The sequence below is a fragment of the Gracilinanus agilis genome, chromosome 6 (genome assembly GCF_016433145.1).
Source record: "Gracilinanus agilis isolate LMUSP501 chromosome 6, AgileGrace, whole genome shotgun sequence".
NCBI classification, from domain to species: domain Eukaryota; kingdom Metazoa; phylum Chordata; class Mammalia; order Didelphimorphia; family Didelphidae; genus Gracilinanus; species Gracilinanus agilis.
Window position 1 is genome coordinate 245,367,810 of NC_058135.1, and position 25,994 is coordinate 245,393,803.

Consider the following 25,994-nt stretch of genomic DNA (forward strand, 5'->3'; position numbering starts at 1 on the left):
TTTCAGAGGCTCAGTTTCCTCACCTGCAAAATGAGGAGAAGTTGGATAAGATGGCTTTTTAGGTCCCTTCCAGATTTAAATTTTTGATCCTATAATCTTATATACCAGGCATTGTTCCAGGTGTTGACAATACAAAGACAAAAACAAACAAATCCCTGACCTCCAGGAGCTTACATTTTACTGGGGGTAGAGATATTTAACTGTAAGAAAAAGCTTTCTCATGGGTTGTCTTGATTTATCCTTATAATAACCCTCTGGTATATACAAGGGGACTTGCATGATTCCTACTTTACAGATGAAACCACTAAGCCTTTGAGAATTTGCAATTTACCCTAGGTTACAGGACTAATAAGTAGCAAAGTCAAGACTAGAATCCAGGTTTACTGATTTCTCAGGTTACTATATTTTTCATTAAACTATAACATCTCTTGAATACAAAAGGTCTCAAAAAACTGAGTGGAAGAAATAAAGAGAAAGCTCTTGATTATTGGAATCAATTTCTGTCTCTTCTAGATCACCTAATTGGTCCATTATCAAATCCAATAATCAACTGTAGGGTCTACATTAGTGTGCCCAGCCATTAGAAAGATTGCCCTGGCCAAGTGCCCTCAACCCTCTTCTTTGACTGGAAAGTCATTGTTCTATAGAAATGGTAGGCTCTGAAGATTGGGGCGGAAGTCATAATAAGCATCTTCATTCAGAGCACCGACACTGCTTCTGGGAAACCAGATTATTTTCCTGAGGATAAGTTAGGATCTGTGATTGGCTAAGGGGTCTAAGCCCTCTACCCCCATTAAGGAGGAGGAATTCAGCAAAGGAGAGAAATGTTGATATCATGACCTTGGGCAAATGAGTCAACCTCTCTTGGTTTTAGTTCATTCATCTATAAAATGGAATCCATTATCACAAAATACCCTTCCAGATATAAAATCTATGATTATATTTTCACTCTGTATTTCTTAGATTTATGGGAACTTTTTGGTCTCTATATTTTCTCTTGTCATGCTATATTGGCTTAAGATGGAACCATAGGTAGGAATAAGTTTTCCTACAAAAAGGGCCTTAAATAGGCAACATTACAGTTATATGGTCAATATACATCACTCCTATAATCTGTATAGAATGTCAGGGCAAGAACACAATTATTCTCCAAGGATGTTGAATCCTCCTTTGAATCAAATGAAAAGGTAAGAAGAGAGGGGAAGTATGGATGATGAACAAAGTTACCTGAGTTCTAAACCTTGAATTAATTCCTGGAGATATATTAGGTGAGGGTGTCAGAATACCCTCTTTACTCCAAGTCTTATTGTCCTAGTTTATCACTTGGTATAGGTTCCTTAATGGGCCATCAAATATCAATACTTTTAAGAAATAGACTCTTAGCTTGAATCTACATTTCTGCCAAAGAGATACAGGTATTCTGTCATTTTGCCAAAAGTATAAAAATTAGTAGGATTTTAAGCATCATGACATCAATCAGTTATTTTAACCAAATTACAAGGGCCAATAGCTTTGTTTCCCTTTATGCTTAATGATCTTTTATAATTTTTTTGATATAACTCAAATCACATTTTTATTTTTCCCTTTAAAAAAGATTTATTGATACCTTTTTTATATCAGTCATTTCCTGTTATGTCCCACATTAAACCCTCCTTTGTATCAATGAAACATAATTAAATAAAACCAACTGTCCCTTGTATGCAACATTCTTATCTTTTAGTCCCCACTTTTATACTAGGAAATTAGACATCATCATTTGTCCTCTGAGATCAAGATTGATCACAGCAGTTAAAAAGTCTTTACCCTCAAGACGTTTACATTTTATTGGGGAATAGGAAGAAACAAAATAAAACTTTCATCTAGGTTGTCTCTTTTTATCCTTATAGTAATCTCATGTAGTAAAATCTGTGATTATTTCCCGAGTTCATCTAAGAAGCACCTAGAAGACACAATGGGCAGTGCTCTGAATCCGGACCTAGGAAGACTTGGATTCAAATTTAGTACCAGATTCTTAATGGCTATGTGACCCTGTGCAAGCCATTTAATCTTTGACTACTTCAGTTTCCTCATCTGTAAAATAGGAAGATAATATGCTTCTACCTCCCAGAGTTAGCATGAGGATAAAGAGAGATGACATTTGTAAAGTTCTTTGCATATCTTAAAGTGCTATATAAATGTTAGCTATTTTAATGTCTAGAGGTAGCTATGGCCTAGTGATTAAGAGCAATGGGACTAGAATCAGGAATACTTGAGTTCAAATCCAGTCTTAGACACTTCCTACCTGTGTGACCCTGGACAAGGTACATAACTTCTGATTGCCAGACAAAAGAATCCATTGTACCCACTGGAGAAGGAAATGGCAAACCATTTCAATATCCTTGCTAAGAAAACTGAACAGATAGCTGCAGTCTATGGGGTCACAGAGTTGGACACAAGTGAACAGCAACAATTTTAGTGTCATTTTCATGTCATTTTAATCATGATGCAAGCTGTATTCTTGGTTCTACTTACTTCCCTCTGTGCTAGTTCATAGAAGTCCTTAACATATTTCTCCTAATTACTAATATTAGTGGTTTCTCATGGCACAGGAGTAATTCTTTTTATTTATGTACCACATTGGCCTCCTACATTATTGCTATCACCAAAAAGTACTCTCATTGATACTTCACCATATGTGGAACTTATCTTCATGTCTTTAATTTCTTATATTTACATGATGTTTTAGAACTTAAAGATTGTTTTTTTAAATCTCCATTAAACTCATTTAATCTTTTCAAAAACTCTAAGAGATGCCGAGGGGGTAAAATTATTTACCCCCCCAACCCCAAATTTTACATATTAGATAGCAACTAGTATATCCAGAACTTAAACTCAGGATTTCTGGCATCAAATTCAATGCATTTGCTACTGCTTTAAATTACCTCTTTATGTAAAATACTCAGCAGTTGACAAATGCAAGTTGCTGGATAAGGTTGAAAAATTTCAAAGATCTGGGAGGAAGGTGTTGGAATCTAAACATGGATTTCATTTTTGTTTAAGGAAGTGATTAATGTGCTGATATTAGCATGTACCTGAGGAGGATAGAGAATGTTTTTTGGCGCAAGTAAATCAAGAAATGTTTCATAATGATAACTTAGGAAGGTTTAAAATAACCAAAATCTCAAACAAGGAAATATAGACCTCAATATAAGATAGCTAAGCCAACCTGGGTTTATTGAGAAGGTCCATCCATTTGTCTGCCTGTCTGTCTGTCTGTCTTTCTATCTTTCTCTTTAGTCTGTCTGCCTCTCTATCTATATCTATCTGTCTGTGTCTGTCTGTCTATCTATCTATATCTATCTGTCTGTCTGTTTATCTTGTCTGTATTTCTATTTATGTATCAAGTCTGTCTGTCTATCTGTCTGTCTGTCTGTTTATCTATCAAGTCTGTCTGTATATCTAGTCTGTTTGTATGTCTCTCTATCTATCATCTAGCTATCTATGGAACTAGCTATTAATATATCTCCCTTCTTTTTTCCTTCCCTCCCTATCATCTATCTAGGCATTCATGGAAGATAGTAGAAATAGTTCAGGTCCTATGGATCCCCAGTTGGAATTGGGCACCCTTCTGGAGAGTTGGGGGGAAGAAAATACTTTCTCCCCTAAACCTAAGGTCTAGTGAATTTTTGTAGTGTGCATATATGGGTCTAGCAATAATAGGTACTGGGAGAAGGAAATAAGGAGTCTGGACATGGGAACTGGTGCTGATTTATAATAGTAGTAAAAATGAAGACTCCTGGGAAAGAAATACTTTTTTTAATGGGGAGGGGAGGCTATTGGGGACATTACAATGGGAAAAGGTGGCATATAGGTTTTTAAGGGTTTAATGCTTGGTGACAGGTGTGGAGTCAAGTTAGACAAAGATCATGGCTTGACTTTGTCACATTCAAAGGCAGCATGTGGTCTTTCAACGTTCAAACTCAAATACAGAGTGTCTCTATTCCTTCTGTCATCTAAAAGTCACCTTGACCTGCCTCTGCCTACACTAAATTACAAAAGGTCTATGAGACAGGAGGTTCACTCCAACTCCTGTCAGCGGGAGCACTCCTGATGTCATCTTGACTACCTTCAATAAACTTCATGGAATTTTTGGTGTAGCAGAGAGGTGCCATTTGACAGTCTTATGATTTTAAACTACATTAAAAGAATAATATAAAGGGTAAGAGAAGTAGCAATTTCACTGCACACCACATTGTCAGAACAACCCTTCAGTACTAAATCCAGTTCTAGGTACCATATTTGAGATCAAATATTGACAAGCTGAAATAGACTCAGAGGAGAGAGAATAGGAGATGGTGAAGGGACAAGGAACCAGGAATTTTGCTTGAAAAAATGAAGACTCAGGGTTATGATTGCTATTTTCAAATATTTGAAGGGATTTATAATTGAGATGAGATTTCTTCATGTAATTCTAGAGAACAGAATGAGGATCCGTAGTTGAATGTTACAGGAAAGAAAACTTCTGCTGAATACAATATAAAGAAGAAGCTTCAAACAATTAAAAGCTGTTCCAAATTGGAGTGGGATGACTTGTGAAACAATGGGATTCATGTCATTGGAAATATGCAAGCAGACACTGGGTTATAGTTGTGAAGGATGTTACCAAGGAGATTCCTGAATCGGGTAGGGGATGGGATCAGATCATTTCTGTCTCTCCCAAGGCTAAATTTCCATGTTTCTATGAGAGTGTATTCCTAGTTAGCTAAAGATAATCCGAAATTCCCATTTTGTTTCAGGTATTCATGCACACATTACCAAAATACAGCAGTGTTAGAATCCCTGGAGCCTGGGCTCCAAATTGTGTTTTGGTGACTGCTAACTTGGAGTACAAAAACACTACTATTAGCTATCCACTGATTTAGAATCCTGCAGGGAGGATCCATTTCCTATGAGATCCATCCTAGGCTCATTTTTGTGACTATTGGATCTTAAATCAATGGAGTTTTTTGCCATAGGAATGTGAGTTTCAATGTGACTCATCTGAAAAATGAAATGTTGGGCACTAAGCGTGGATAGACCATTAGGTCTGGAGTGAGGAAGACATGAGTTCAAATGCATATTTAGACACTATCTTTGCAACCTTAGATAAGTCACTTAACTCTGTTTGCCTCAGTTTCAGCAGCTGTAAAATGAATTGGAGAAGGAAATGGCAAACTTTAAATGAGGTCATGAAGAGTTAGGCATGACTGAAAGTGACTGTCAAAGGAAAACAAGATGAGGGTGATGAGGCGGCTTACCTGGGATACCATGAAGCTATTTAACAGTTTAAGGGCAATGCAATGTTATTTTTAATCTGAGATTTTGAGGTCACGTTTGGTGACTTTATCAGTTAATGTCAGTGACTGTTCCCTGGAGCCAAGCACCATCTTTTTATTAGTTGCTCCAACAGGTATTCGAGGGCTTCTATTATCTTTCAATTTGGAAGAAATTAGAACTAGTTTCTCAGTCTCATTCCATTTGGCTATCCCCAGTGGATTTAAGACACTTTCTAGTTGCTGTCTAGACAGCCTCACTACCAATATTTTCTAGCAAGGATATCAAGAGGGAAATCAGAAAACCAGGGGTAGTGAAATGGGTCCCCATTTTTCTTCTTGTCTCTGCTATTTCCCTCTAAAAGTAGGACTTCGGTACTATTTTTAGGGACTTTAAAAGGGCCATCTGTGGTCCAGCTTGTTCATTTGAAACTGACTATCTTTGATAATCTAGAGAAGCCCATCTTTCTATAATATATTACCTTTTTGTCTATTAATTAGTCAATAAAAAATAAAAAAAATAAATGCTACTATTTGTCAGATGTTTTGTTAAATTTAGATGTGTTAGTCATTGTCTAGTGCAAAGATTTGAAAACTGGTTAAAGTTGAAAATTTCCCAAGGTTGAAGATGGAGGGAAGTGCTGGCATCTAAAAATAGGGTTCCATACCCAATGCAATGGACTGTACTAGTAGTAGCAATATGATAATCCAGGACATTCCTGAAGGACTTCTGAGAAAGAATGCTATTCACATTGATAGAACTATGGGAGTAGAAATGCAAAAGAAAAACTTATGACAACTTATCACGTGATTATATGAATATATGATTTGGGGTTTCAGTTCTATGGTAAAAATCAATGATATGGAAACAGGTATCAAGTGATAACATTTGTACAACCCAGTTTAATTGCTTCTCAGCTCTGGGAGTGGGGAGGGAAGAGGAGAGGGAAAGAAATAAATCATGTAAACAAGGAAAAATATTTAAAAAATTAAAATAAAAGAAGAAAGTAAAAAATAAAGAAACTCAATGTGAGATTTTATATTTGTCCCTATTAAAGTGTATTTAATTTGTATTACACAACAATAAATAAAAATAAAAATGGGGTTCCATTTTTGTTTAAGGAAGTGAGTAGGGTGCTGATAGCTTATATACTAGGAAGATAGAGAATGTTATTTGACACAAGTGAATAAAGATAATATTGCATAATGATGACTTAGGAATGTTTGAATAGCCAGAGTCCCTAACAAAGCAATATGGAGCTCCCCACAAAATAGTTAAGCAAGAAGAGAATGTTACCTCTTTCCATCTATTAATTAATTATCAATCAATCAATAAGGCAATAAGAAGACAGTGTGCCAGAATAGCTAAGGTCTTAGCCTTTAGGTATTTTGATTCCTGATTCTGAATCTACTATTCAGCTCTCATGTCTCTGCTGACTCAAGTTATCACCAACCTCTATGTCGTGACTCCTATGCCTCTTATTTTTTTTCTAAAGATGATCTGAAAGTACTTGGTGACCAGATATGACAATGACGTCCTTTTGCTACTTTTGCCTTTTAAAAGAACATCCCATTAATATTTCTTCTGACTTATGGTACATAGTGTTTTAGAACTTTATGGGGTCTCCTTGAAAGACATTTTGCATTAAGTGTGATACTTAGCATTTTTATGTGACTTAAAAAGGTAAAGAAGTCACAGAGGCCACATGAAATTAAGGCAATAAGAATAAAAGTCAGTCCACCTTGGTTTTGGTTTCTAAACTGATACTACTATTGTCAGCCACTTGAATTCTCTTGGACTTAGTTCTTTTCATTTAAGAAAGTTGAATCTTAAATATCTTTCTTGTACCATTCTCCATCCTCATTCTTTCATTTCTGTCAGTCCATTCCAGACAAATAAGTTGTACATATTCCATAAAAATAATGTTATAGACAGTGGTGCATTGGATTGGATGCATAAGAAGTGGTGGCTAAGGACATGTTAAGCCATTATAAGTATTAGTCATTTATAAATTGGGTTCCATAAGCTAGGGACTGCCAGAGTTGAAAGATACTATCAATCTCATCTAATATACTGCCAGCCTCCCCATTTTACAGTGGAACAAATCCCAAGGTCATATAAGAAGCCATTGATAGAGTTTGAATTAGGAATTTAGTCTTCGGAACTTCTAGTCTTGAGTTATTTTTGCTATGCCATTTTAATAAAATCAAATTTAGAAGGGACTTCTTTAGACTATTATGTTTTAGGAATGTAGGAGGAATGTAAGATCATTCAACAGAAGAATATGATGTATTTCTTTTTTTAAAAAAGATATTTTATTTTATTAACTACACATAATAACAATTTTCTACATAAGTTTTCTGAAGTTATAAGATCAAAATTGTCTCCCTCCCTCCTTTCCCTCTCCTCTCTCAGAGAACGTAAGCAATTTGATCTGGGTTATACATATATTGTCCTGCAAAACCCATTTTCATAATGTTTTTTGTTGTAAGAGAATAATCATATAAAATCAAAACCCCCAAATCAAAACCCATATAAACTAAAGTGAAAAATAGTATACTTTGATCCGTTTTCAGGCTCTAACAGTTCTTTCTCTGGAGATAGAATGCTTTGTATTAACTCTTCAGAATTGTCCTATATCATTGTATTGCTGAGAACAGCTAAGCCTTTCACAGTTCATCAACCCACAATATTGCTAATCCTGTGAGCAATGTTCTTCTGGTTCTGCTTATTTCACTCTACATCAGTTCGTGTAGGTCTTTCCAGCTTTTTCTGAAATCATCCTTTTCATTTCTTATAGCACAATAGTATTCTGTCAGCATCGCATACTGCAATTTGTTTAGCCATTCCTCAATTGATGGACATCCCCTCAATTTCCAGGTCTTTGCCACCACAAAAAGTACTGCTATAAATATTTTTGTACAAGTAGGTTCTTTCCTCCCCCCTTTTTTGTCGCTGGGATATATAATGTGATTTTTTACCCCACTGAACTTATTATAATCATGTTAAAAATAAGTTAATCAAGGTTTATTTAGCATCTACTATATTCTAGGTGAATATACTGATGCTACAAAGTCACAAATGAAACAATTCCTGTCCTGAAATAGTTTATATTTTACTGAAGGAAGCTGATTATATACATAAAAATCAATATAAAATAAATACAGTATAATTTGAAGGAGGAAGAACTAGTAATTGGGGTGATCAAAAAAGGTTTTGTGTAGAAAGTGGGGACTGGACTGACCTAAGGCAGTGGTGGACAAACATTTTAAAGAAGGGGCCAAAGGAAAAGAAATGTTCATCTGTCAGTCTGTTTCTAAGGCAATTCTTTTGAAGTTTCATCGTATTGTATCCTACTCATTGTATTCGTAAGATTAGGAAAAATATCTCACTGCCTGATAGAACATTTCAGGGGGCTGCACCTGGCCCATGGGCTGTAGTTTGCCCATCACTGTTCTAAGGAAACCAGAAATTCTGATTCATTGGTGTCAACCTCAAGTAGAAAGGGAGGTCACTAATCCATACACAAGAACTTGTGAGGGCTGAATATCAATTTTTAAAACCACATATTAATGTTATCTGTTTTATTGTATTTTTAATTATCTTATAAACATTTCCAAATTATATTTTAATCTGGTCTGAGCCATACTAAAGATCATTTTGTGGGCCACTGGTCCTTCTGTCCTAATAGATTAGAGATGGGGAAGAGAAATGCATTTCATACATCCAAAGACAGGAGATAAAATATCAGACCTTATAGAAATGAATGAATTAGAAAATAGCACAATGGCATACAATAAAATAATTATTACAAAAATTTATTCAGAGAATAAATTGCCCAAAATTTATGGAAAGTGAAGGTGGGATGTTAGGAAGAACAATAGATTGGATGAAATTATCAGGGAATTCTTCAAGGAGGAAGCAAATGTTGAAAAATGGATGACAGAGAAGATGGAGAAGACAAACATAAACAAAGACATAGTTGTGGAAACTGCAGTCATTCCCAAAGCAAACTTCAGAGTCCTGCTTAGAGAATCTATGCCATGTAGACAGGAGCAGAAAAACTTATAGGATCATAAAAGTAAAGGTACAAGGAACCTGAGAGTTTAGCTAGTTCATCTCTCTCTTTTTATACATGGGGAAATCAAGTCCCAGGAAGGCCAAATGACTTGTCAGAAGTCACATAAGTAGCAAATGGTAGGAATTGAACACATGTTTTGGGATCTACTACCTATCTTTCTACAGCACCATATTGCATTTTTTTAATAGAGAAGTAACAGCTACATTGCAGAGGATTCCTCATTCTTGGACTAGGGGTGGGGTGCTCTAATGAGTATTTTAGAAAGATTAGTCTGCTGCTGGTGGGTGGTTTGGGTTAGACCTAAGGCATAGAGGATCAAGGTGAAGGCTACTTTTGGCAGGGACACATGCTGTAATTCAGGCATGAGGTAAGGAGCATGGTGGGAGGCCAATAGGGAAAGATGAAATGAAATGGGAACTAATACTGAAGGTCATTTGGAAATCATATGGATCTCAGTTACTTGGATGCTACATATACATAGCATCAAACCTCTAGCTAGATACTTAGAGACATCTGGATGGTTGAATTTTTAAATTTTCATTGAGAGCTTGGCATCTTTTTAACAACAGTTTTTATGGGGGAAAATATTGCCATCCTGAAATATACATATACATTTTAAAACGGTCTTTCCTAACAGGGTTCAAATGACACCCCTCTATCTTTACTGTAATTTATCTTTTTTTTTCTTTTTGAGTTTATTAAAAGGATTTGTAGAAAGGAGTTTATCCTAAGATACCAGGGACTTGCCCCCATTTATCTCTTCTGTGTATTGCTTTTCCCTGCTCTTGTTGCTGCTGAAAACAGAATTTTGTCTTCTGCTCCAAACACCTGGTTTCTCATTACTCTCACTGAGAGCTACTGGGAGTCTCACTAAGGAAATTTAGTTTGGCAGATAGGTTGCAGAAGAGTATTTATTATTCTTGTTGTATTCTCCCATAACGTCCTGTTTATTTTTTTTTTCATTGAGGAAATAGCTAGTGTTGGCAAAGTTACCTGTTGGTGTGAGTGTGTATACACACACACACACAAATACATGCATATACATATATGTATAAATATACACATATGTACATGTCTGTATATATAAACATATATTTATATACATATATACATTATATATACATACACACACCAAGTTATAATTTCATCACTGTAGGGATTTTTGGCGAAAAAACTTCTATTGAAATAGATTATCACAGAGGCAGCTGGATGGCTCAGTGGATTGAGAGCCAGGCGCAGAGAGGGAGGTCCTAGGTTCAAATCTTGCCTCAGATACTTCCCAGCTGTATGACCCTGGGCAAGTCACTTAACCCCCATTGTCTAGCCCTTACCACTCTTCTGTCTTGGAGCCAATATACAGTATTGACTCCAAAACAGAAGGTAAGGGTTTAAAAAAAATAAAAGAAATAGATTATCATAATTATAGTCTTAGATAAGTATACTGACCCAGGGTCAGAAAACTGATTTGAATCATAGGGAGACCTTGAACCCAGCTCTTCATGACTCTGAGACTGTCTTTCTACTCACTCTGACAGCTGCTTCTCTATATTTTCCACATGTGTTTTTTCTTCTGCATTCATGCTAGACACACTAAGTGCTAAATGTTGGAGTAGCAGCCCTTATATGAAATTTGGATAAGCTACCATCCCTGCCCCCTTGGAATTTAAACTAGTTGAGGGATAAGACACTTTACAGATATTTATAATTCAAATTTTACTGATGAGGACTTTGAAGAGGTATAAAATTAAGTATTCTGGTATAGCGGAAAGAACATTGAATGTGGAGCCAATTATACCAGGGTTTCAGTACCACCTTGGAACTTACCACATGTATAACCTTGGACAGTTCCCTTTTTTGCCCTTGGTCTCACTTTTTTTCTTATGTAAAATGAGGCTAGTCTGGATGTCCAATAGGTTCTTTCCAACTCTAGATCTCTGTACTTATGGAAGTTATTAACTAGAGGGTTCAGGGAAGATTTTGTGGATAAATTGATCTCTGAGTTGAGCTTTGTGGATGGATAAGAATCTGTCCTAGGCATAAGGAAGGATGTAAACGGAGGCATTGGGGCATGAAAATTAGAAATATGTTCAGAATCAAGAGTGGCAGAGAACAGTATCAAAAATCCTGAGTTGAAATCCTTGCGCTGTCAGTTAAGATCTATATGACCTCATACCAGTCATTTAATCTTTCTGAGTCTCATTTTCTTCTTCTGTAAAGTAAGGGGGCTGGACTGGATGACCTGACTAAATCTATGAGACTCTCACATTAAATAGGCTAGTTTGGCTAGAACATAATATACACAGAATGGGATAATATGAAGTATAGCTAGAGAGAAAGGTAGAGCCTGATAACAGCAGTCTTTGATTGCCAAACAAAGAAATTCAGTCTTGTTATGTACTGGCAATAAGAAGTTACTAAAGATATTTGAGCAAAGGAATCAAGTGTTTATACATATATATATATATATGTATATATATATTCATAATAAGTCATAAACAAGTTTTTATTATGCTCTAGGCACTGGGGTTACAAAGACAAGAGGAAATGAGTTTATGTCCCCAAGAAGCTCATATTTGAATGGGACTACAATATGTACATTTGATAATTATGGTAATGTCTCTGTTTTTGGGTCTGTTAAGTTTGACAAGTCTAGGATATCCAAAAATAGAGATCATTCTGGTGGCAATCAGAAGAGATTTTATCTCTTAGAAGACAGAAGAGAATAAAGCCAGAATATCCTATTAGGAGGTCATGTATGTTATCCAGAGAATTTGATTAAATATCTGTATTCAGATAGCAACAGAAGTAACAGAGAGGAGGACACAAAGAGGAGGGATATTACAGGTGAAGAATTGATAGGTTTTATTATTATTTATTTATTAAATTTATAGTATTTATTATTAATGTTAACTGATTGGAAATGAAAGATGAAGGAAGAGTTGAAAATACCCTGAGATTATGAACATGGAAATATTTAGAGTATCTATGTTTAAACTAATAAATAAAAGCAGAGAAATGACACCACATATTTCTTTAATTTTATTTTTTTCAATAAAAAAGCATTTAATTGTTTGCTTCCCTCTTAGCTCTACCCCATTGGGATAGGAAGAAACCCTCATAACAAATATGTTTATGAACACATTTCAATTGCTTTACAAATTAGAACAGTCTTACACCAATGACCAGGTTTGTTTACCAGATTAACTATGCATAGTTAAGCAAAATATAATTCTATAGTACTCCAAATAACACCTCTACAATAAAACAACATAGATTCAGTAAGGTGCACTTAATCACCAAAGGACTGATGATGGGCAAGGTTTTTATTCTGAATCAGTTAAAAGATTGTCTTCTAGATACAAACAATAAATGGAAGAAGAGGTCTTGGAAGGTTAGGAGAAGTGAGTTACCATCAATGATGAGATTGAATTTCAATATTATTCTTGGCTTTCATGGCCAGTCATTGTTTTGCTTTCTACAATGACCTGAGCTTCTTGGATCTTTGTGCTTCTTTACTACACCATCTGGAAATGTATCATTTGAATTGGGAGCACTTAATGAAACTTGGATTGAGAGCAATGTTCTACAATAGTTTAGTAATGCTTGAGACTGAAGTATACATTTTGATATTATGAAAGAAAATCAGTGATGGATTTTGGTCGTGAAATGTAATATATGCCATTAATTATTCTTCTGGAAGAGAAAATTTGAGTTCAAGAGTCACTCCTTCAAAAACAGGAATCCTGTGGGCCTGGAGTGTCCACATGAAAAAAACATGTATTGCTTTCATCTGGTTCCGCTTTTATCCCTGGAATTGATTCTACCACCTAATGCTGGATTTCCTTGATAATTCATTGGAACATCTGAAACTCAGCCTCTGAATCTTCTGTAGACAACTTTTTCAAGAGGGTTAACAGTGAAATGGAGGATGGAAATGGCATAGTAGTAATGTGGAATAGAATGCTAATCCATTTTTTAAAAGAATTTAGGATATTAAACATGTTGGCAGCAAAATGGAAAGGAATGAGTAGAGTGGGGAAACTCAACTCTGAGGAGGGAGTGGCTAGGGTAAGATCCTGCTGGATAGTATAAGGACTGTAATAAAAAGTTTAGATAAGGGGATTCACTTTAATGAGAAATAGGAAGGCTTCTTCTGTGACCAGAGGGAAGAAGGAGATAAAGGATAATGATACTGAGTGGTATTCAGGAGTGAAGGTGGGGGATTCAGAGAACTCACCCCAGATGATCTCAATCTTCTCAGTGAAGTCGAAAGTTCACTCATCTGCCAGTAAGGGGCACTGGGGAAGCCAACATTTAATTGTCTTTGAAATTGAGATTGCTGGGAAGAATGAGATAGGAAGTCATAAAGGTATAGGGAAAGGATTCTTGAGTGGCAAAAAGGGCCCATTTAAGGATATGTACTACATGTTGATAGTTGGTAAAATCAGCATTTTTTGATTATTTTCTCCCTCACTGGCAAGTAACCCTGGAGGAGGTAATCCTGGAGGATTAGAGAAATCAGAAGGAGATAGTTATCTAGAGATGAGGATTCAAAAGCTTAGAAATTAGAAGAACTAGGTTAAAGTGGCCTGTCAGGGTGTTACAAGAAAAGCCAAGAGTGGCAATGCAGTGGAAGAGCAAAAGGGAATAATGGTCACCAAAAGGACAAGGAGAACATAAGGAAGCTACTAGGGGGATATGGGGATTTGATCAGATAGTAGAATTTCAAAGTTCCAGTTCTTGAAATCATTTTCCCTGGGCCCATTCACTTATTCCCATTTACGCCCAACTCACATGTATTCTTCAAACCAGTGGCACTTTTTCCCTTTCAAATAAAACTTTCTTATGACATCTAGGTGGTCTCCCAAAGAAAGAGTTTATCAATAATGTCTATTCTTTGTGTCTTATTCTCCTACCTTAAAAGCTTCCTTTCTCATGCCATAGGATGTGGCTCATTTCTAGCTCTTAGATATATCTCCTAGGTTACAAAGCACCAATTTAACAAAGTGAAGGTATAGGACAGATAATTACATACACAGAAGAATATTTATGAGAACACAATACAGTCAAAAATACTTTCCCCGTTGCTGAGCCCCACTTTTTCCCTGTTTCTCTTGTTTTTCTTGAGCAAAACCCTCTTTTGGCTACAGGAATTTTCATTCACTATCCCCATGCCTGGAATTAATTTCTTCCTCAGCTCTACCTTTTGGATTCCATATCTGCCTTGTAGTATACAGAATTGGGGTCATATAGTTTTTTCTAGCTTTGGCCTTCAAGTCACAGCTAAAATTCTTCCTTCTAAAGTGAGCCTTTACCATTTGAGAGTCTTCTCTCTGTACCTAATTTCCTATTCATCCTTTATATAGCTTGATTGTTGCTATGGTTTGCATGCCCCATTAGATTGTCAGCTCCTTAAAGTCAAGGATTGTCTTTTGCTTTTCTGTATATCCCAGCACTTATCACAGCTTCAAGCACATAATATGAGCTTAATAAATGTCTGTTGAGTCATTAACCAGTACAATTCCAAGAGATGGTGAGGTTAAAGAGATTCTGCTATGGCTGAATTTGTAATAGAAGTGTAGAGGTTGGACAGTTTTGTGGTTAGGCTATTAGAAAGGTTACTAGCATGAATGCTGAAGTCCTCGAGGATATGACAAGAGATGGGTTGGAGAGAAAGACTTGAGCCTCAAGTCACTGAGAAATGTAGGAAAGTGACCTAAAAGTTGGTAGATAAAACAATAAAACTGGAGAGTGGTGATATAAAGAGAATGCATGCATCTTAAGAGGAGACAGGTCATTAAAATGGTGGTGAAAGAATGGAAGTTAAATAGAAATAAAGCACAAAAAAATCTTACCTTTCTTCTTTTCAGTTGAGAGGAGTAGAAGACAGAGTATCCTTAGTGAAAATGATTATAAGCAATGTGGCACCCTTAGGGCAGAAGCAGTTTTAAGTAGTAAAAGAAGCTTTCAGGAATTGTAGTTGAAAAATTTGGGTAGATGAAGGATAGATTGATAGTCATTATAAATTGTTTATTATCATCAATGACATATACAAGAAGGGACATGAAAAGACATCATCAAAACATGAATAAGTGGAAAAGGAAGTGGGTCTTTCATGTAGGGAGAAAGAGAGATAATGTGATGCTTATATTTACAATATTTAAAAGATCTTGAGATCATCCTCCAGGTCATTTGTTATGTATTCTGGGGGAGGATTTATAGAACAACAAGGAAAAGAATTACATAGGATGAGAAGGTGTGGATGGGTTATGAGCTATTTCAGTGTAGGGAGTATAGGTAACAATGAAATTATGGATCCATTGAAGTATAATTAAGAGGATTTGGGAGGTGATAGAATGGGCATATTGTGTGTATCTTAGATATTAAGACTAGATGACTGTAACCTGAAGAGATAGTGATAGAGGTAAACTAATATGACATAGTCCACTGACAAAACTTAACCAATAGGAGACTCAACAGTTAACTAGAAGTAGCTGTGCATAGCCTTAGTGTTGGGAAGACCTAAGTTCAAATATTGCTTCAGACACTTATTAGCCACATAACACTGGGTAAATCACTTAAATGTTTTTTCAGACTCAATTTCCTTATCTATAAAATTGGATATTTTGGATTAGATGATTTGTAAGATATCTTCTGTTCTAGTTGTGTGATCCCGTTATCCTATACAGCCTGCAAGCAATGGCCACAGCAAGACCAAAACCTTAGTGTAATCAGGTTGAAGCGAACAAATATTTCATGCATAACTACTTATTCATTATTATTCCTGGATTGAATATGAACTTTTAAAACTCGAATCTCCACCCTTATATTTTGTTTCTAGTTTTCTTAAAGACCACTTAAAGAAGTTCATTGTTCTAGACTTCAACATTGCAGAAGACCCTCCAAGGCTATTAGAGTGGATTCACATCCCCCTCCTCCCATTAGAATAATATAAGTTCCAGGAGGACAGAGACTACTGTACTTGCTTGCATTTGTGTCTCCAGTTCTTCTGTGGTGCCTGAAACATTGTATATACTCAATAAAACTTCTATCTTCCTAAATGTGTAAATATGAGGGAAATAAACTTGTGGCCTAAGTAACTCAGCATCATTGAACCTGGATCCCTGGTTGATCCCAGAGTGCCTTGAATCGTCCCTTTCCCCTTAACCATTTTCCAGGAAGAGAGGGAACCTCCAAGATCATGGTTCAATGTCCAGCTCATTGGAAATTCCTGACATTCTCCACAATTGCATCTAAAATAGTCTTTACAATCCCTGGAGTCCAGAGAAGGTGGGGGTCCATATGTTTATGTCCTCACTTCTGTATCAGCATCACATGGGTTGGGGGGACCTATGCATAGACCAGTTGACCTTCCTTGAAAGGGACCTGGTGGCCCAGTGGATGGAGGGTTGGATTTGGATGGTTACATGCTTACTTACTATATGGATTTTTAAATGTAAGAAAATCTGAGTTCAAATTTGACCTCCAATACACACCAACCGTGTGATTCTGAGCAAGTCATTTAACCTCTGATTGCCTCAGTTTCCTCAACTGTAAAATGGGGCTAATACTAATACCTATCTCAAAGGATTATTATAAGAATCAAATGAAATAAAATTGGTTTTTAAGAAGCAATTTGCACAGTGTGTAGAGCATTTCAGGTTCTATATAAATGCTTATTCTCTTCCCTTTCCTTATTTCCTAGCTGAAGAGGGTGGTGCTACTTTTGTTTCCAATCTAAAATTAACCAATTTTCAGATATCCAATTGTCTCCCTATTTTTGACCCGTGAGAATTAACCATTTGGTCTGGAGGAATTATGGGTTCCAACTATGTTGCTTAGTCTAAGTCTTATGACTTGGTTCTGACTCAGAGGGAGTAAATAGGAATCCTAATCTAATGGACGGGCAAAGTACATGAACCAAAAGCTGGAATATTATATATAAAGATATAAAGGCAAACAGCAGCATATCCAGGCCACCCAACTTGGTTCATTCATCCTTTCAAAATCTGTCCTATTATATGAATAATGGTTTCTAAACACACTATTTTTCTGCCTTGCTCTAGGGACTGCCCTTCTCGAAGTCCAAGTGACTTGGGGCCATCTTGAATGATTGGCAGTATAAATTCAGTTCAACAAATATTTATTAAGTATTTACTATGTGTCAGGCATTGACAAAGTAGCATTTAAAATAAGGGACCAACCACCTTTTGATTCTCCAATCCACTCTCATTGGGGTCTTGAATGTTTAACCTAAAACCAGATGTGGCTATTTTAGAGCATTTTTGTACCACTTGATTAACAAGGAAATTTGAGAAAATAAGGGTTGCCTCCTTCCTTCATCATTCACTCCCTGACCTATTGGCTGAGATTAATCTTCTTATTCACTCCATATTCACAGATCTTTATTGTGACAAGGTAATTTCAACCCAGAGCCTTCATGTACCACCAGTAATTATAGATGGATAAGATGACTGCCTTCTTCGGTGTACCCTTCCTTCTCAAATGTTCCTGCGTACTCTTCAGATCCCTTTGGTGGATTATTTTTCCCTGTGAGAATGTAAGCTTGTGGAAGGCAAATACTTTCTTTTTGCTTATATTTGTAATCCCAGGGCTTTCTATAGTACTTTACACATACCAAGCACTTAATAAACACATTTCCTTCCTTCCTCCTTCCAAAGGTGATAGAGATGCCTCCATTACCTAGTAGACTGGCAGGCATGTGGACTTAAGGAGAAGATACAAGATATGGTAAAAACTTTGCATGCTTCAAATTTGGTAGAACCCTTCCATTAACATTATTCCTCTAAGCCATGGCCCTGAGTATTGAAGAAATGTTTGTAGGTTAAAGAAATTGTACAAACTCATAGCCTGACTGATATGATTTAATCATTATGTAGCATGAAAAGAGCCTTCCAAGACCATCCTGGAAGGCCATCATTGAGGCAGGGTAGTCATGGAACACAAGCAATTATCACTAATATACTTAGGGAATTGAGGTAGACAATTGGTTAAATATCAGGCTTTCTGGTTCTAATAACTTTCTGGGCTGAACCTCTGCTTCTGGTTTTCCTACTCTGTTTGGCTTCTTGGATTTCAATTTTCTGAAAATTCCTTGACACCATGTGGGCTTGACTTTTGTCCAATTCGTCATTCAGACCCTTTTTACCCTGAGGTAGAGCTTGTCTTTCCCTTGTCCAAGTGTTTCTAAAATTGCCTGCCTATATTTGCCCTACCTTGGGTAGGATATTACACATTAGTACTTTAGAATGAGGCTCCATGAAGTTTCTTCCCAGGTGTTTTACTTTGGATACTGTTGTTTTTTTGATGGTAGCTGTGGGTTCCACAGGCTCCTGTTGGGAGAGCCATAGTAGGCATTTGGTTGATCAGTGCAGGAATCCGAGGATGTCATAGCCACAGATGTCTTGGTACTGTTGTTCCTCAAGGCTGGGCAGAATAATAAATTTTCTTTAGGGAGAAAAGAAATTTTTCATAGGATACACTTAAATAAAAAAAGGAAGAAATAGAGGGAGAAATAGAACATTCTTCAGCTATAATGAGGAAACACTGGATTTCCAAGCATTGTTTGGGAATTTTTGGAAGAACAGATGAATCATGCAAAATTCTGGGGACTAGATGATTAGAAAGTGGTTCCAATGTGTGCTTACTAGTCCCTTAGTGCTTGTTGTACTACATTTGATGTTTGCACTTATCTCTATGCACTTACCACTTATTATTTTATATGACAGCTATTTGTGCGTATCCTATCCCATCTGAATTTAAGATCAAGGGAGGCATACTTCCTAAGTTATCTAACTTTTTCATCTTCCCCCAGCATCTAGCAAAATGCTCGCTAAACATAGTAGGAATATAATGTGTTTATTAAATTGAGTTATTGAATTGTCAAAGTCAGACAACAAACACACTATAATTCTTGCTTCAGTAGGTAATTCTTCACACATGAGCATGAATTTCTATGAACCTGTACTTTACCATTCTGATTCAGGATTTTAAAAAATAAGTAGAAAAATATAGTATCTCTTATTTATTTCAGACTCACAGTGTGGGTACACTTACTAAACTTACACCCTCAATTTTCTTTTTTTTAAAACCCTTATCTTTTGTCTCTTAGAATCAATATTTTGTATTGGTTAGGGGGAAGAAGAGAGGTAAGGTAGGCAATGGAGATTAAGTGACTAGCCTATGGTCACACAGCTAGGAGGTGTCTGAGGCTTGATTTAGACCCAGGACTTCCTGTCTCTAGGTCTGGTTCTCAATCCACTGAGCTACTTAATTGCCTCATCTCAATTATTTTTGATGGGTTGTGATTATAATTTGATATTCCTCTCAGATTCCCATCCATAGACCACAGTGGATTGAGTGAATGCTAATATGGTCAAGCTTCAATAATTCACACTAAGTGGAGGGAGTCTACTCTGAATGAGTAAAAGTTTAAATTCTTGATTTTTTTAAAAAAGGAAATGTGACTTTGATAATTGAAACTAAATACTAGTGTAATACTCTTTTCAGAAAGGAAAGGATACCTTGGACATGCAGTAGTCTCCTGAGATTCATATTATTTTTCTTCCCATCTTTTGAGACAAAACAATATCAGTTTGTGGTAGGACTAAAAGGATTGCTTAGGAGAGAACTGCTCTGGAGGGTAAAGGATGTGACATTTCTCTCAGCAGCTCAGATGAACAGAAGGAACTGTAGAATCAATAGAAAGTAGAGAGAGGAGTTGTGGATAGAGGACCAAATGAAGTGAGATCTAGTATGGCAGTTTGAAAAGCAGGCAGAGATGTAGGTTATCTTCCCCCAAGACCCTGCTGCTATAGAAAAAGAAAGCAAGATGGAGGTATCCATCCAGAGATAAAGAGGTAAAGGCTAATCTATTAAATGGTGACTGGTCACAAAATGAACCATTCTAGGTCATCAGCCAGATGTAACTTGTACCATTTTCCAAGCTTGTTCCATTATTCTGTTATAAATTACATTTTTTTTCTTGGTACTAGTCTTACTTAACCCACGAATATGAATTTTCCTTTACCTATTGGTTTGCGGAATAAGGGTATAGGGACAGTTCTGGAGAAATTGACACCTTCCCACATTCAATTTTTCCTCCTATCTTTAAATGAGGATATTAATTGCAAATCATTCATATATTTTAAAATGATGCCTTCTGGGGCAATATTAACTTGAAGCTGAGATTTCATTCTACCCTATCAGACTAAGAGCCTAACCTTTTGTTTTGCTCTGTAATTTGGAATCTGACCCAATTAGAACCATGGGACCTTCAGGCTCAACTGCAAAGCCTAATGTCTCACTAGTCAAGTATTTCCACATAGGGTCATCCTGTATCAACTTGAATGAATCTGAACAATTTATTTGTAATCATTACCTTATTTGTTCTTATGAAAATGGATGCTCTTAAAGGGCTCATATACAGTTGTTTTTCTTGTCTAGGTTAAACGGCTCCCTTTATATCCTCTGCTTTCTTTGCCATGTAAGATAAAACATCCCCATTCCCCCTCAATCCATCTATAATATGGTTTCTAAAGTTCAGCTGAAAGGTAGGATTATTTATAAATTTCAGAAGATCTAATTCAAAATTAACACACTAAAGGAAGAGGGAATTTTTATAATAAATAATTATATATATATATAAATTTATAATAAGTATTTTCATAATAAAAAAAGAGTAAAGTGAAGGCATTTGTGTATGTCTTCCTCATGTAGCTCTTATCTAGTTTAAAAGGAGGGACATTTATTTTTGCTTTTCTTTGAATCCCTAACATTTAGCACAGTTCTTGGCACATAATAGGCACTTTAATAAATTTTTAATGATTGATCAACTTCCTATTCTGGTCATAAATGTCATGGATGTTTTTGTTCCACTTTTTGAAGTCTAATCTCTGTTGATAATACAGCATAGCCTGTTCACACCTACTATACATTATTGTCTGAATATGTCAGCTATAATTTGATTTGATCCAGCTCGGCCACAAGAAATAAAACAAAGATTGGCTTTTTAAAAAGTAGTAATGATAAAAGTAAGAGCATGAGAGATAATCCAGTGAAGTGAATAGAGAACCCACCTCTGAACCTCAATTTAATTCCCATCTCCTCTGGCCCCTGCAGACTGTGTGTCCCTAGATAAGTCATTTAACCTTCCAGTGCTGTAGCCAGCTGCCTCTAAGATGGGTAAGGTCTAAAGGCTGTGGTAATCCCTCTGAGGAACTCTGCATACCAATGAAATCATCGATCTGTTAAAAAAAATAGCAACCATTTTACATTCTCTACATCTTTCTAGCTGACAAAGGAGTTTGCTCACAATAGTACAATGAAAAAAGTTTATAAGAATTTCTGTCTTCAGTTTGCAGGTGAGGAAAATAAAACAATTCAATTTAACAAGTTGAATTCCAGGCAAAATAGCAGTAGTGGATGGAGATCTGGTCTTATAATCAGATAGAACTAATTTCAAGTCCCACCTCAAACAGCTATTAGTTTTGTAACCCTACATTTATCACTTGAACTTTCAAATTTAGGAGTTGTTAATCGTGTGTGTTTGTGTGTGTGTGTGTGTGTGTGTGTGTGTGTGTGTTGAAATTTATAGCCTCCTGCCTCAATTAATATTTTTAAATATATAAAATTTAAAAATACAGGATTACAAAGGAAATTGATTTTGTTGATTCATCAATCAAACCATTAACATTTTTTAAGTGCCTACTTTGTGCTAAGTACTGGCTGTATCAAACTACATATCAGTTTCTATCAATCTATCTACATCTATCTCTATCTGCCTATCTAGAAAGAAACCCTGCATCAATGTAGTTTCTAAAAGTCTAATTTGCTGAGAAAGAATTGATAATCATTGGAAAAGAATGTTTCCTCATTGTGAGTTCCTTATACCAGTGAAATTCCTGGTCCAGTCCTATTATCCTGTTCTGTCTTTTAAAGGTCAGCTAAGCAAAGAGGATAAAATGAAAAAAAAAATGTCCTTGTCCTCAAGGAACTTATATTCTACTGGAGTTGAGATGAAGTGGGTCACAGACAATACAATGTGTTCATTAAAAAGTAATTTAAAGTATTATCAAGAGGAAGAGATATTAAGGATTTAAACAAGTGTCATACAGTAGTTTGCACTTGAAGTGAGATGAGGAACAGATGAAAGCATGTTCTAGAATGGGGATCTTTAAGCTCCAAGTCCTGCTCCTTGATCATTTGACCTGCTATACCATTAGTAGGGTATGCTTCTTGGAATTACCAAGGATAGGAGTACCACAAATGAAATCAAATAATTGAGTTTTTTTTTATAGAGGAAAAAAACTTTAAAAGGAAAGACAAATGATTTACAATAAAGGATTAACTGGAAACCTTTTAGGTGTACTTGGTTTCTAGTTGATTGAACCAAATTCTTTTCTTGAAAGGTCAATGAGTTTGTGATTCTTAACCAATCTGAAGAAGCAACTGCTTTTTTGGTTTATAAATCTCCATTTAATTAACATAGGGAAGAGTTGAATGTAATTAATGTGTGGTTTTCTGAAGAATAAAAATATACCACATGACATAAACCCAGACACTCACACAAAAGATACTGTTCCCTCTAAAACAAAAGCAAAACAAAAAATCAAACCATATTACTAAAAATGTATACTGGACATCTAAAATTAGATATTGCAGTGGACTTGAATTTGCGAATATCTCACATTTTTGGCTGGAAATGTATTGTCTCTTATTGTATTTCATTACATTTCACTATGAATTAAACTGTTTTTATTTTTTGTTTTGAAAATATTTTTGTTTTTATCCTGTCTGGCTATCAGGAAAGAGGTAAAATAAAATCTTGATTAGTTGGAAATGAGAAATAGCATTTCAATTAATTGAACTTTTAAAAATTAATTGAAGTTTCTACCTACTAAACCTATTTCTTTCCCCGAAAATAGTGTAATTTTTTCCCCTGAAATGCCTGGCTATCTTTTTATCTTCTTAGGAAATATAATACTTTAAGCATTGTTCAGCCTGTACACTATTGCTCTCCTCTCTATGTCTACCTAAAAAAATGCACAGATCTGATTATGTCATTCTTTTCATCAAGATTATCCAATGGTTCCCTTCTGCCTATCAGATAAAGAGCTAATTCTTTAGCTTACTATCCAAGCCCTTCATAGCTTAATGCTACCTTTCTTTTCCTTTCCACAACAAAATGTGGTAAGTCCTCAAAAGAGATGAGAGTACCAGGTCATCTTTCTTATCTCCTGAGGAACCTGTATGTGGACAAAGAAACAACAGCTAGAACTGAACTTGGAAGAAGTGACTGTTTTAAAATTGGAAAATGAGTAGAGCCAGGCTGTATATTGTCACCTTATTTATGTAACTCGTATAATTCAGAAAGCATCATGTGAAATTCCAGGCTGGAAGCATCAAGAAGAAAAATTAAAGTTACTGGGAGTAATATCAACAGCATTAGATGTGCAGATGATACCACTCTGATGGCAAAGTAAAGGAGAATTAAGAAGCCTCTTGATGAAGGTGAAAGTGTAAAAGCTGGAATGAACTTTAAAATAAAGCACCCCTCCAAAAAAGCAATCCTAAGATCTTGGCACCTGGTCACATCACTTCCTTGCAAGAAGAGGGAGAATAAATGGAAGCAGTGTCAGCTTTTATATTTTGGAGTCAAAGATCACCGCAGACAGTGACTGCAGCCATGAAATTAAAAGATATTTGCTTGTTGGAAGGAAAGCTATGGCAAATCTAGACAATATACTAAAAAGCAGAGCTATCACCTAGCTGACAAAGACCTTTATAAGTCAAAGCTATGGTTTTTCCGGGAGCAATGCAGAGCTGTGAGAGTTGGATTATAAGGAAAGCGGAGTACTGCAGAATTATGGTGCTAGAGAAGACTTGGAGACAGCAAGGAGATACAATCAGTCACGACTTCAAGAAATTAATTTCAACTATTCACTGAAAGGTCAAATACCAAAGCTGAAACTTAAATACTTTGGCCACCTAATGAGAAGGCAAGATTCACTGGAAGACCCCCTCATGTTGGGAAAGATTGAAGGCAGAAAGGGAACAGTAGAGGATGAGATGGACAGATAGTGTCATGGGAACAATGAACATGAATTTGGATAGATTTTGAGACGCAGTAGAGAATGGAAGAGTCTGGCATGCCATGGTCCATGAGATCGTAGATATGGCTGAATGACAGACCAGCAACCTTTTCTTTCCAGTTTTATGCTAAATGACTACCTCTTATACTCCATTCATTCATTCAAAGTACATCTTATCCAATAGTCTTAGCCAGTTCCTGAATGTTTATTACTTGCTTCACTCAATCACCTTCAACTTTTCTCCAAATCATTAAATTAAAATGAATGTTTATAAAAAAACAACAGAGTTTCCTGATAAAACAGGTACCTCTGAAAACCAAAATAGAGTCAGATTTAATGGCACCCAGTTAAAACCTCTGCCTTATTTTTTCATTGTCATTCCGAGAAGTAGTATGGTAGGAGAAGTAGGAGAAGTCCATGGTTTTATGTCAGTTAGTGCTTAGGTGGAGGATGAAGCAGGTCTTGCTTGGTTTATGTCATTGCAACTTTGTGACCTTAACTTCTCTTTTTCTTAGTTGTCTCCTTTGTCAAATGAGGCTGATAACACCTTCCCTACTCATATCATAGGGTTTTTATTTAGAAGAATGTGAGATTACAGAATGTTATTGTCCAGATTACCTTTGAGATCATCTGGCCCAACTCTTCATCAAAGCTAAAAAAAAATGAAGTAAAGAGAAATGAAAAGGCTCGCCATATTTATTTAGTTAAGTAATTGCAGAAATGAGTCTCAGAGCCAATTATCCTAACTGCCAGGCTAACACAGAGATAATAGAAATGAAAATATTTTCAAAACATGTAATGAAAAAAATATAATGGGCATTTTTCTTTTGAAAAACTTTATCTAAATGAAAATTTTATAAATCAAACACTTTACAAATTCATTATGTACCTTTGGTATTGAAAATTTGTATAACAAAGTATCCTTTTGTAGCAGGTATTATCACTACCTTCACATTTGTAATTAAATCTATATTTCCTTTTTATACCTTTTCCCTAGGACTTCTTGCTATCATTGGCTGAAGGAGTTTGAAATTGGAGCTAAGTTATTGTTATTTGTTATTTGTTAAGTAGATTGTTTTTTGCCCATGTTTTTTTAAATTATTAGATAGCATTCAGATTTATTCTATGCTTTGAACATCTTAAATTATTAGTTGTGTTTCACAGGCTCACTTAGCATTAATGTCAAAGTTTTCTTAAAACTTCTTTGGAAAGAATGGCTTTCATAACCTTCTACCATTTTAGCCAGTTTTCTATTTTATGTGCTGACTCATTTCATTAGTGATGAGCCATTGCCATCTGATATCTTCTCAGTGGTCCATGAGAAACTGGTGACACCTTAATGGTCAACCTTTAAGTGAAACGTTCATTCAAAATGAGAAAAGAAAAAATTACTTAGTTTTAAAAGAATGTACAGTTTCTTTGAATGGAATTACTCCCTGTCACACTTTTTGTCCTAGTCAAAGTGACCTGTTAGCTGTTTCTAGTACAGTGTATTTATTGCTCATCTT

At 35.8% G+C, this 25,994-nt stretch overlaps 1 protein-coding gene across 1 annotated transcript in view; it reads left to right on the forward strand.

Annotated features, from left to right (window-relative positions):
• The window catches only part of NELL1 (neural EGFL like 1), an 883,145-nt gene that overhangs the window by 250,148 nt on the left and 607,003 nt on the right, over positions 1–25,994 (forward strand). The window lies entirely within an intron of this gene.